The 12,869-nt window shown below is 45.5% G+C and overlaps 1 pseudogene across 1 annotated transcript; it reads left to right on the forward strand.

Annotated features, from left to right (window-relative positions):
• Positions 1 to 534: 534 nt before the first annotated feature.
• Positions 535 to 2,027, forward strand: LOC311360723 (aerolysin-like protein pseudogene; annotated as a pseudogene). Its single transcript has 2 exons — positions 535 to 1,020; positions 1,578 to 2,027. The product of its transcript is annotated as an aerolysin-like protein pseudogene (transcript).
• The last annotated feature ends 10,842 nt before the right edge of the window (positions 2,028 to 12,869 follow it).

Genomic DNA, 12,869 nt, shown 5'->3' on the forward strand with positions numbered 1-12,869 from the left:
ATTTAGGTAGCACACATATTATGAATGCCTTCGGCAGAATTCAAATGAGCCATTTTAATCTAGATTAGTGTGGTTGTGGTCGGGCAGGATTGTTGAGGGGGGGGGGGGGGGTGGGGTTTGGTTGTGGTCGGGCAGGATTCTTGACAGGGGGGGGGGTTTGGTTGTGGTCGGGCAGGATTGTTGACGGGGGGGGGTGGGGTTTGGTTGTGGTCGGGCAGGATTGTTGACGGGGGAGGGGGGGGGGTTTGGTGTGGTCGGGCAGGATTCTTGACAGGGGGGGGGGGGTTTGGTTGTGGTCGGGCAGGATTGTTGACGGGGGGGGGGTGGGGTTTGGTTGTGGTCGGGCAGGATTGTTGGGGGGGGGGGGGGGGGGCGGCTGCCTATTTAACAAAGTCAGGAAGCTGATAAGTTAGTTACATTCATATTGGTCTTTAAGAAGGTTGTCTCAGCTGTAGGTGAGTCTTCAACCTAAGAACTCTAGTGTTTAGCATTGCAATAGATTGTATTGATGAACATTTCTGTTGCAGGTTATTAAACATGGCGACTTCACTGCATCTCATCGGTGGAGACGGAGGCAGTTCATTTGAGTTCACTGGCCGTGACAATGGTGCCACCCTCAAGAAGATTGGAGTGGCAGTGGGCGGCTGGCAGATCAAAGCTGTGCGGGCAGAACTGACCGACGGGCGTGTGCAGACCTTTGGACAGGCACACACTTTCAGTGAGTTTACCTTCCAACTTGGCGAGCGCATCACCAAGCTGTCCCTGTGGGGGAATGGTGCCGGGACACGTCTGGGTGGCATCAGGTTCTGGACGAGTTCTGGACGCGAGTTCTTCGAGTACATGAATAGCTGGGGGCTGAAGACCGAGTACTCCATCGATGTGGGGTCTGGAGTCTGCCTGGGGTTGGTGGGGAGTGCTGGCGGAGACGTCGACTGTATGGGATTCCTCTTCATCAGTGCCATCAAGTCGTCTGTGCTATGCGACGTGACCTTTCGCAGCCTGGCCATGTACAAACCCCAGGTGAGTGCTGCTAAGTGTGGAAGACCTGAGTCAGAATATGGTAGGATAAGTGGGCCAACACATTTCACTTTACTTCACTTTCACTTAAGTGTTTCTTTATTAACTCTGAAAAGCCTATCACTACAAAAGCATGTTTAATACCTATATTTCATAGGGCAGATTACTCCTCAGATTACAGATTAGAGGTGGACTAGTAACTGTAGGCAGTTGACTGGGTGGGAGCTGAGAGGAGGGGTTGGTGCTGATCTACATTTTGAGTGTCATCATCAGCATAGCAATTGCTCGTTGGCCCACTTTGCGTTCCATAAAGGACAACTTCCTGTCCACCGTATAAACATTAGAATTTGATATGTGGTTGACAGTAATGTCTTGTTTAATTACATTAGTTCAATAAAATAGTGTCAGCACTATCCCCTGGGGATTATGAAGTGTAAATGTATTTATGAAGTATAAATGTTAGACTAAATAAGTTTATATTTTCTGTACAGGTTATTAAGTATTATTTTGTGTGTTGCCTGAACAATATGCATCTTTGTGTTTTTCTGTGTTTAATGTAGGTAAAAAAAGAATATCTAAAATCTGTGTCTTATCGAAACGACACTCCTGTGGATCAAGTGCAGAAATGTACGTACAGCAGATCTGTGACCAAGACTTCCACCTGGAGCACCACCAATAAGATTGAGTCCACCGTCAGCATGTCTGTTAAAGCAGGGATCCCGGACCTGGTGGAGGTGTCTGGTGGGTTTAGCGTGACCACGGGATCGCAGCAGTCCTCCTCAATGACCTCCTCTGAGACCATAACAGAATCAGATGAGATCAATATGACGGTCCCGGCAGGAAAGACCTTGCGCGGTGAGGTGTCAGTGGGACGAGCAGTCATCGACCTGGCCTACTCGGCCACAGTGAAAATCACATGCATGAATGGCAGCAAGCTGGTCTTCCCATCCACCGGCAACTACAATGGTGTGGCTTACAGTGGAGTGGATATAAAAACCACATATTCTTGATAAATGAATGTCGACACAATATGCATCAACATCTTACTGTGCAGTTTTAATATTGATTGCATAACATTGGTTTGATTGCTAATGCAGAGTCATGTGAATTGCTAAATAAATAAATCATCATGAACCTGCTTGTGTTTCAATGTCCATCCTTAGAGTTTGTAAAACAAAATATGTAAATGAGTCTGTCTAGTTCATCCCATTATAATAATAATAATAATAATAATACATTTTATTTAAAGCGCTTTTCTAAATACTCAAAGACACTGTACAATACATGATAAAAGCAGTAAAAACAACATCAAATGGTAAAAAATAAAGAAAACACTAAAAACATATTAGCTAAACATTAAAAGCAATTTTAAAAAGGTGAGTTTTTGTGAGAGATTTGAAATTTGAGAGGTCGGTGCAGTCGCGGATTTGTGTGGGGAGAGAGTTCCAGAGGGAGGGGGCAGCAACAGAGAAGGCTCTGTCGCCCCAGGTTCGGTGCTTGGTCCTAGGTGGTGGAGACAGGAGGTTTGCGTAAGGTGAACGGAGGCTACGGGATGGGTTGTGGCGGTGGAGCAGGTCAGTGAGGTAGGAAGGGGCCTGGTTATGGAGGGCTTTGTGTGTGAGGAGGAGGATTTTGAATTGAATGCGTTGTGGGACCGGGAGCCAGTGGAGGTTCTGGAGGACGGGGGTAATGTGTTCACGGGTGCAGGTGTGGGTGAGCAGATGAGCAGCAGAGTTTTGAATGTACTGGAGTTTATTTAAGGTTTTGGATGGTGTGCCGTAAAGGATGCTGTTGCAGTAGTCGAGTCTGGAGGTGATGAAGGCATGGATGAGGGTTTCTGCAGCGGAGAAAGAGAGTGATGGGCGGAGTCGGGCAATGTTTTTGAGGTGGAAAAAGGCAGTTCTGGTGATTTGTTTTATGTGGTGTTCGAAGGAGAGGTTATTGTCGAAGATGACTCAGGTTGCGACTGTGAAGGGATGGAGACAGGGTGGAGGTGTCGACAGTGAGGGAGAAGCTAGGAGTGGTATTTGTGATGGATTTGGGACCGATGATGATCATGTCAGTTTTGTCGCAGTTCAGTTTGAGGAAGTTGGTGTGCATCCAGGATTTAATGTCAGTGAGGCAGTTGGATAGAGTGGAGGGAGTGGCAGAGGTGATGGATTTGGTGGAGATGTAGAGCTGGACATCATCGGCGTAGCAGTGAAAGTTGAGACCATGGTGGCGGATGACGTTGCCAAGGGGAAGCAGGTAAAGTATGAAGAGGAGAGGACCAAGCACCGAGCCCTGGGGGACGCCTTGGGACAGTGGAGCGGTGGAGGAGGAGCAGTTGTTGATGTGAATGAACTGTTGTCTGTCGGTGAGATATGATTGGAGCCAGGAAAGGGCGGTGCCGGTGATGCTGAGGGACGATTCGAGGCGGGAGAGAAGAATGGTGTGGTTGATAGTGTCAAAAGCTGCAGTGAGGTCCAGGAGGATAAGGATGCTGAGGTGACCAGAGTCTGCGGAGAGGAGGATGTCGTTGGTGACTTTGATGAGGGCTGTTTCAGTACTATGTTGTGAACGGAAGCCGGATTGGAATGGTTCGAACAGGTCATTTGAGCAGAGGTGGGTTTTGAGTTGTTTGGCGACAGTGCATTCCAGTATTTTAGACAGAAAGGGGAGATTGGAAATGGGCCGAAAGTTTGACATAATGTCAGGGTCTAGTCCAGGTTTTTTGAGGATGGGGGTGACAGCAGCCAGTTTGAGTGAAGGGGGGATTGAGCCAGAGCTGAGAGAGGTGTTAATGATTTCTGTGATGAGTGTGGAGATAGCTGGTAGACAGTCCTTGATGAGGTGGGATGGGATGGGGTCCAGGACACATGTTGATGTTTTCATCCCTGTTAGGATTTTTGACAGCTCCCCTGACGACACAGGGAAGAACTGAGACAGGGGCTGAGAGGTGTAGGGGGGAGGAACAGATGGTGGAGTGGGAGTGCAGACAGTGGTGGCAGAAGAAGACAGGTTGTTGTAGATGGTGTCAATTTTGGTCTGAAAGAATGAAAGAAAGGAGTTGCATTTGTCGGTTGTGAATGAGTTGGTGATATTGTCACTGGGTTTGAGGAGTTTATTATCATTATTTAACGTTTCAGTTTAGTAAATGATAGTTTCAGTTCAACTATTCTATATGCTGTTAATTTAGTTGTCCAGTCCAACAGCCTGGAAAGAGAATTGTCGGCACGATGAAAGCGACTGTGTTACAGAGAACATCCCTATTCCAGGGTTGCCAACTTTGGGTTTTTGGCCGGAGTGAGACTCCATAGAATCGTATAATGCTTACATTATAACGGGGTTGTTGACGGGGGGTGGGGGGGGGTGGTAGATTGAGTGTTTGATTGCGGGCGAGATTGTTGGGGGCGGGGGGTAGTGCGGGATTACGAGCTGGCAGAGTTGTTGACGGGGGGGTTGTTTTTTTTGGCGTGACATTTCTTGCGTGTGCGTGAGATTGATGCTGAAAGCGTGAGTGTCACCCCAGATGCATGACAGTTGGCAAGCCTGCTCTCCCATCCCGCGGATCTCCAGCTTTGAGCAGCCCTTGGTTGGAAGCTTGCTCTTAAAGGGGCTGGACCAGTAGCGGCTCATTTCCAGAGCCTCTTGCCGTCGTACACGTCTCTCTCTTCCCCTCCAGCATCCGGGGCTGCAGGCCATTGAATGCCCAATTTAGCTAGACTGGGTAGCCCCACCCCCATCTGCCGGCGGTTGGAATTCGCCCTGCACATGGGGATGGCAAGGAGCATGTTCCATCTTCCTGTTTCCTATCCCGATCCGTTTGGCACCAATCACCAAGCTGGCTTTTTTCACCTGGCGCGCTATTGGCTGGTTAAACACGATGACGACAGAGAAGCGTCGCAAGCAGCTTTGTGTTTACATGTTTGTTTTAAATGATTTCAGGGGCAAGTTTTCTTTTTTTCTAAAAAAACAGCAGCGACGGCTGCATCAACGGGTAGCGGTTGCTCCACTTCGGTGGCCGCCATGTTGGATGTAAATTGTAAACACAAAGCTGCTTTCCACACACACACACACACACACACACACACACACACACACACACACACACACACACACACACACACACACACACACACACACACACCTAACAGGTGACCTCAACAGTTTATGGAGGGTCAGATGAACCCTCAGACTTAGTGAGGCTATATCGTCACATTATACTAATATCAGGTCTCAAGGCCGCTCAACATATTTTAGTTTACAAATGTGTGATTTATTTTGTGTTTTTGAACGTGTTAATGTGGTAAGGTTTGTACATTTCCTCCATTCCCATTTTGTTGAAGCAGAACCTCGGCCACACAAACAAAATATAAAATATTAATTTACAAGATTGTATTTTATTTCAGTTCAAAACATTACATTTACATTTCTTCTTCCCAACGATCTCGGCAGATTCAAAACCACTCAGTTTCCAGATACATATAAGACCTATTTCTGCAAGCATCTGAAAATACTATCAGATAACTCAAGAGACATTAACAATGTGTTATATATACATTTTTTTGATTCCATGTAATAACTCAGATAATGTAAAAAAGCAACACTAATATGGAAAACGTGATACAGTAATTGTTTTGGCCTTGCATGAACATATTTACATCACATGTGAACATTTGGCCAAAGTGCTGCTTAGCCATCATAAAGCATTGTAAAGAAATACCCTTTTAATCCACAACAGTCATAGTGATCACATTCCATTGAGTCCAACAGGGTGCTGTAGTCCTCCACGGTGGGCCCCTGGGAGCCAGCTCTGGCCTGCTCTCCACAGCTGCCTGCTGGCACTCCCCCCTGGTACAGCCTGGAGATGATGGGCTTACACAGCTTCTCCAACTCCTTCAGCTGGTGTTGGTACTCCTCTTTCTCCGCTAGCTGGTTGCTCTCCAGCCAGAGGATGGCCTGCTCACACTTCTCCTCCACCTTCTTCCTGTCCTCCTCACTCACTCTGTCCTTCAGGTTGTCCTCCCACAGGCTGCTCTTCATGTTGAAGGCGTAAGACTCCAGGGCGTTCTTGGCCGCTATCTTCTCCCTCTGTTGCTCGTCTTCTACTTTGTATCGGTCTGCTTCCTGCACCATCCTCTCCATGTCTTCCTTGCTCAGGCGGCCCTTGTCGTTGGTGATGGTGATCTTGTTCTGTTTTCCCGTGCTCTTGTCCACAGCAGACACGTTCAGAATGCCGTCTGCGTCGACGTCGAAGGTGACCTCGATCTGAGGTACCCCTCTCGGAGAGGACGGGATTCCCGACAGCTTGAACTTGCCCCGCAGGTTGTTGTCCTTGGTCATGGCTCTCTCTCCTTCAAAGACCTGGACCAGGACCCCGGGCTGGTTGTCTGTGTAGGTAGTAGTAGTAGTAATTTATTTGTCCCCGTAGGGAAATTGAGTTGCAGCAGATCACTTGACATTTCATCTAAAAAAAACAACAACAACACAGATAAAAACAGCACAGTACAACTTTCACACAGATTAACACTCATCATCAGTGAGTCAGCTTTATATTTATCACAGCCTTAACCTGGTCAGACCAGCTGAGCAGGCTATGAGCTGACCAACACTAACAGTGACTATCGATTATTATTAAGGGATTTAATGGCCTGGGGCACAAAAGAAAATTTAGCTCTGTTTTTAATAAACAGAGGGGGGCGATATCGTCGCCCGGATGGAAGAGGGTTAAATGAGTGGGCAAGGGGGTGCCTTTGGTCACCTATAATATTCCTTGCCTTTTTCTCTATCCTATCTCTGTAGATGCCTTCCATACATGGCAAAGTAATGCGCAGCAATTTACTAGATATGGTTATAATTCCTCTAACCCTCTTTTTCTGTGCCTCTGTGGCATTGCCAAACCAGCAGGTAATACAAAAAGAAAGAATGCTTTCAATGAAGGAGCAATAGAACATTTGAAGCATTCTCCTTTCAACATTAAAGGACAGGAGTTTCTTTAGGTGGAACATTCTTTGTTGAGACTTGGTGCAGATTTGATCTGTCCACTTGTCCCACTTAAGCTTGCTGTCAAGCACAATCCCTAAATATTTAAACTCACAGACTTGTTGTATTGGCTTTCCATTAATTAAGGTTACTGTGTTGGGGGCTTCCTCTTTTCTAAAATCAACACACATTTCCTTGGTTTTAGATGGATTGAGGAGGAGGTTTGACTTTTCGCACCAGTTAACAAAATATTCAAGTACTGGGCCATGCTCCTTTTCCTCATCATGTAAAAGACTGACCAAGGCAGTATCATCCGCATACTTCATAAAGAATCTATTTTGAAAGATGCTAGAACATGAATTAGTATATAAATTAAATAAAAGAGGGGACAGAACACATCCCTGAGGGGAGCCAATGGAAGTGATCATTTTTTCAGAGAGTGATGTTCCTACTTTGACCTGCTGGATTCTACCACTAAGAAAATCCACAATCCAGGCAATCAGGCCAGCTTCAAGTGCAAATTCCGATGATAATACATTGGCTAAAGTTCTGGGCCTGATTGTATTAAAAGCGGATGAGAAATCCGCAAATAAAATCTTAACATGAGCCTTGGGCTTCTCAAGGTGACTATAAATTATGTGCAAAAGAGTCGCAATGGCGTCATCCACCCCTCTGGATGCTTGATAAGCGAATTGCAGGGGGTCTAAGAGATGCTGTGTGTTAGACAAAATAAATTTCTTTACAAGACGCTCAAAGCACTTCATTATAAGTGATGTCAGAGCAATAGGACGAAAGTCGCTAGGCTGACTAGGATTTGAGGTCTTTGGCACTGGAGTAATGACCGCAGTTTTCCAAAGAGCGGGGACAATTTCAGAGGTGATGGAGGACTTAAAAAGGCCTGTAAACACAGGTGCTAATTGGTCTGCACAATTTTTTAAGACATTACCACTAATATTGTCAGGACCTGGGCTTTTCCGCGTGTTACAGCCTCTGAAAAGCTGACGGACCTGAAATTCCTCAATTTTAATGTTTGATGGAGGAGGTGGGAGGGGGTTAACAGTAAAAACCTCATCTGCAGGCTCTAGACTCTCAAAACGGCAGAAGAAGGCATTTAGCTGGTTTGCCATCTCAATTCCCTCACTCCCATTTAGGGGGAGGGAGGGTTTCCCCCTACCCTTGTGTGGTATACTTGTCATCTTTTTAACTCCCTGCCAAGCCTCTCTGGAGTTACTGGAGGTCAGGGAGGCCTCTAACTTAAGTTTATAGTTGTGTTTGTCCAAGTACACCTGTCTCTTAATTTCTCTTTGTAGTTCCCTTCTTGTGTGCTCATCTTGGTTTCTATAGGCTTTCCTTTTCTGAATAATAAGCTTCTTTAATTTGCTGGTAAACCATGGCTTATCATTTGAATAAACTTTGAATGTCCTATTGGGCAACACAGAGTCCACACAAAAATTTATATAGCCAGACACTGCCTCAACCTGCTCATTAATGTCGGTTGTGTCAAAGACTTCCCATGAAGTACAATCAAAACAGCCCTGCAGTGCCATGGTGCTTTCATTGTCCCACACTTTAACAGTCTTGACCTGGGGCTTCTCCCTCTCAAGCAGCCTTCGGTAGGCAGGGCGGAGATAGACCACATTATGGTCTGATGTTCCAAGTGGAGGAAGTGGAGTTGCAGTGTATGCGTCCTTAACTGTTCCAAAACATAAATCCAGAGTCTTTTTCTTTCTGGTGTGACAGTCAACATATTGGTAATAAGTGCGCAGAGACTTTTTGACAGGGCAGTTATTAAAGTCTCCAAGGATAAACTTGGGCGCATCGGGGGAGAGTGCCTCAAGTTTTTGGGAAATATTAAAAATAATTCCAGTGGCTTTATTAAAATCAGCCTTCGGGTGTATGTACACCAGGGTAAAAAAGATCTGAGGAAACTCTCTTGGCAAATAATAGGGTCGGAGTGAAAGACACAGCAGACACAGCAGTTCAACAGGTGCTGAAGGTCTGAGTCTATAGTAAATAGTGTTGATTAAATGAGGGTCCTCTCTAGAGCCGTTTGTTCGTTCGACAAGACTTTCTCGCACTGATGTGATGTGATGTGGTCGGCTGATATTGAAACAAAAATATTACAGGAAAGGCAAAACTTATTTGAAACATTTTTAATGATCTCTTGGTTAACGTATTTCCATTCGTCCTAGTATTTTGATGTTTGTTTGTATGTATGTATGTATGTATGTATGTATGTATGTATGTATGTATGTATGTATGTATGTATGTATGTATGTATGTATGTATGTATGTGTAACAGGAAGAGCGCTCACTGAAGTGGCACCGGTGGGTTGAATGTCTCTTCCCCGCCCCGCCCACTCCACTCCGTAAGTGGGAAATTAGCAGCGGTGCACCATAAATAGGGTGCAGGCTCCGCGGGAGACATTCACCTCTTCTGTCCGGAACCGCTTCATCGTGGCCTCTCGCCCCTCCTTCAACCTTCTGCACTGTTTGCCATCGGGTTACAGCCACGGTGGCGTGCTGCACTTCCTGGACTGTAATACCCGCCTCGTACTTTCTACCTCATCAATGTTGTAGCGTGCGTGTCTATCTCACATTCAGTATTCGGACGCGGTGGTCCTCTGTCTGGGTTCCGTCTCTCTCTCTCTCTCTCTCTTTCTCCGTCATACGGGTCTGTTGCAACTCATGCTGTTGCTGTTCTGTTCCCTTGTTGCTGTGCGGCCCGATCCCCTCGCTGGCGTGAGGCCGCATCTCCCCCACTCCGGCCGCTCGTCTAGGCTCGGCTGGCTGTCAGGTGGCTACTAGCCACCGCTAGCTGGAGGGCCGCTTGCTTGGGGGTTTCTAACCGGAGTGTCGGCGTGTGTGTGTGTGTGTGTGTGTTTGCGCGTTCTTGTGGTAGTGTTTGGGTGTTTGTCGTTGTTTTGTCAATTGTTTTGTTATTAACGCTTGATTGTAAATCAGTGTTGGTGGCTTTGTCGCTTGCTGGCTTCCTCCCCTGCTGGTGGCTGGATTTGTCCCCCTCTAGTGGTGTTAATTCCCTTTTTGCATGTGTGTAGGCCTACTGTGTTATTTTCTTTAGTTTGTTTAAGTTTAGTTTTAAGTTTTCCTTTTGTTTGGTTTGGAGTGATTGTTGTGTTGGATTGTCTGTGCTATGCGACGTGACCTTTCGCAGCCTGGCCATGTACACACCCCAGGTGAGTGCTGCTATGCGTGGAAGACCTGAGTCAGAATATGGTAGGATAAGTGGGCCAACACATTTCACTTAACTTCACTTTCACTTAAGTGTTTCTTTATTAACTCTGAAAAGCAATTTAAATGGGATCATTTTCATGCATGAATAGCACCTTTTTTCTAGTAGGTTGTGTCCAGGACAGAACTTGACACGTATTTTGCCTCTTTCCTATCACTACAAAAGCATGTTTAATACCTATATTTCATAGGGCAGATTACTCTTATATATTATCAATCCAGTCCATGATAACCCCCAGGTTCCGCACTTGTGGTGATGGAGAGGTGGACTAGTAACTGTAGGCAGTTGACTGGGTGGGAGCTGAGAGGAGGGGTTGGTGCTGATGTACATTTGAGTGTCATCATCAGCATAGCAATTGGTCGTTGACCCACTTTGCGTTCCATAAAGGACAACTTCCTGTCCACTGTATAAACATAAACACCCCCCGTCCGTCCGTCGGTCAACAATCCTGCCCGACCGCAACCAAACACTCTCCCCTCCCCCCCCCCCCCCCGTCAACAACTCCACCCGCGGTGGAGTCGCCGTTATCATTATCAAAACGACGCTACGCCGTCGTACCGAACACCATCTCCTGATACTCAAATGAGTAACTCACTAAAAAAAGTTATGTGCACCCCTGCTTATAATGGTAGCCTACATGTAAAGGTTTGTTTATGTTTGTTTTTAATACTGCCCATAAAAAATGATGATTAAGTCTTTTGTGAGGGTATAGAACAATTACTCTCTTAATTATCGAATAAATCAAAAACAATCAGAGCCTAATAAGTTGTGTATAATAGGCCTCATAGATTTAGTTGTTTGCTCTTTCCATGGCAAATCCTTGTGATGTCATGATATATGTTTGTTCATAGGATGATGGATCTATATCCGTTTTGGGGAAAGTTGGTCTTTCACTGGTGTTGTATTGATGTGTTCCTGCCAGTAGTCTTTCACTTGGGACATACAGTACAGACAGCTCAGCCCCTAAAAGCTTGGAACTTAACCCCATGGTTGTCAGTTGACAACCGTTTGTATCTGGTTTAATTCCATAAAGATTTATAATTACCTTATACGTAAGATAGTGTTGATTAAATGAGAGTCCTCTCTAGAGCCGTTTGTTCGTTCTAGGCCAGTGGCTCTCAAACTTTTTATACCGCGTACCACCTCAGAAAATATTTGTCTCCCCAAGTACCATCATTAGGAACAATGTTATAAAATATAACAAACTACAGTAGCGTAGGCCTGCGGCCCGATTCTGCTACACACAGTTCACACCGGAGGCACATTTAGTCTTAAAGTATATATTATTTATTGTCCACTGTGGTCAGCTGTACAAAGTGGTAGCACTAGAACAGACACAGAGACACACACGCACACAAGTGAGAACATTAAGAATAACAACTGTGTACCAACAACCTGTTTGAAAATGTAAGGCTAAATACAGATAATATTGAAAGTTGGCCAGCCCGCTGATAACTGAACTTCCATAAGCCTCATGAGACGGGCGCGCCTGCCTCTGCAAACACAGTCCTGCGATGTCTACATATATGTAGTATACATACATTGAGGTCAGCTTCAGTCTCAGGTGTGGCTCAGCATCAATCCTGCTTCTGTATTTTGTTTTTATGATGGAAAGTGAAGACAAGACTTTCTCGCACTGATGTGATGTGATGTGGTCGGCTGATATTGAAACAAAAATATTACAGGAAAGGCAAAACTTATTTAAAACATTTTTAATGATCTCTTGGTTAACGTATTTCCATTCGTCTTAGTATTTTGATGTTTGTTTGTTTGAATGTATGTATGTATGTATGCAGTGTTTCCCACAGACCAGGTAGCAATGTGGGGGGGGGGGGGGGGGGGGGAGGAGTTGGATTGCGGGCAGACGGGATTGTTGTGTTGGATTGCGGGTGGACGGGATTCTCACTTGTGTGCGTGTGTGTCTCTGTGTCTGTTCTAGTGCTACCACTTTGTACAGCTGACCACAGTGGACAATAAATAATATATACTTTAAGACTAAATGTGCCTCCGGTGTGAACTGTGTGTAGCAGAATAGGGCCGCAGGCCGCAGCAATTGAACGCTCATCCGAAGCAACGAGAGATCTAACGGGTACTTTTCTTTTTTTGGCGTGACATTTGTTGTGAGAGCGTGAGATATTTAATGTGAAGATAATGAAACCATTTATTTTATGGGACTATGCACTATAAATGTATTTAAACTAGTGGTGGGCCGTTATCAGCGTTAACGTGCTGCGTTAACACGAGACTCTTATCGGGCGATAAAAAAAATATCACTGTTAATCTATTCTCAAAGTTGAACTAACCAGAAGCTGAGTGTTTAATAAAATATACTGTCCATAATCGCGCCATATGCTGGAGACAATGTAGCAATGATAATAGAAACAACTTGGGTGAGCGATGACACGTTTTGGGTTGATCGTGACTGTTGGGAAAAACAGTCTGCCTAGTTACTTGACCAGATAAAAAATGAGACGGAGAGGTAATAAAGTCTATCAGCACGAGGGCCTCGGATTTATTGAGTAAAGTAGTAAACGTAATACTGATTCATAAAGCGTGAGAGATCGAATATTCTACGTCCCCTAACAGCGCTGAGGTCGTCCGGCGCTTCGCCTCCGAAGAGGTTCTGCCTCGGACG

This window comes from Micromesistius poutassou, assembly GCF_964030765.1.
Source record: "Micromesistius poutassou genome assembly, chromosome: 16".
Lineage (NCBI taxonomy): Eukaryota > Metazoa > Chordata > Actinopteri > Gadiformes > Gadidae > Micromesistius > Micromesistius poutassou.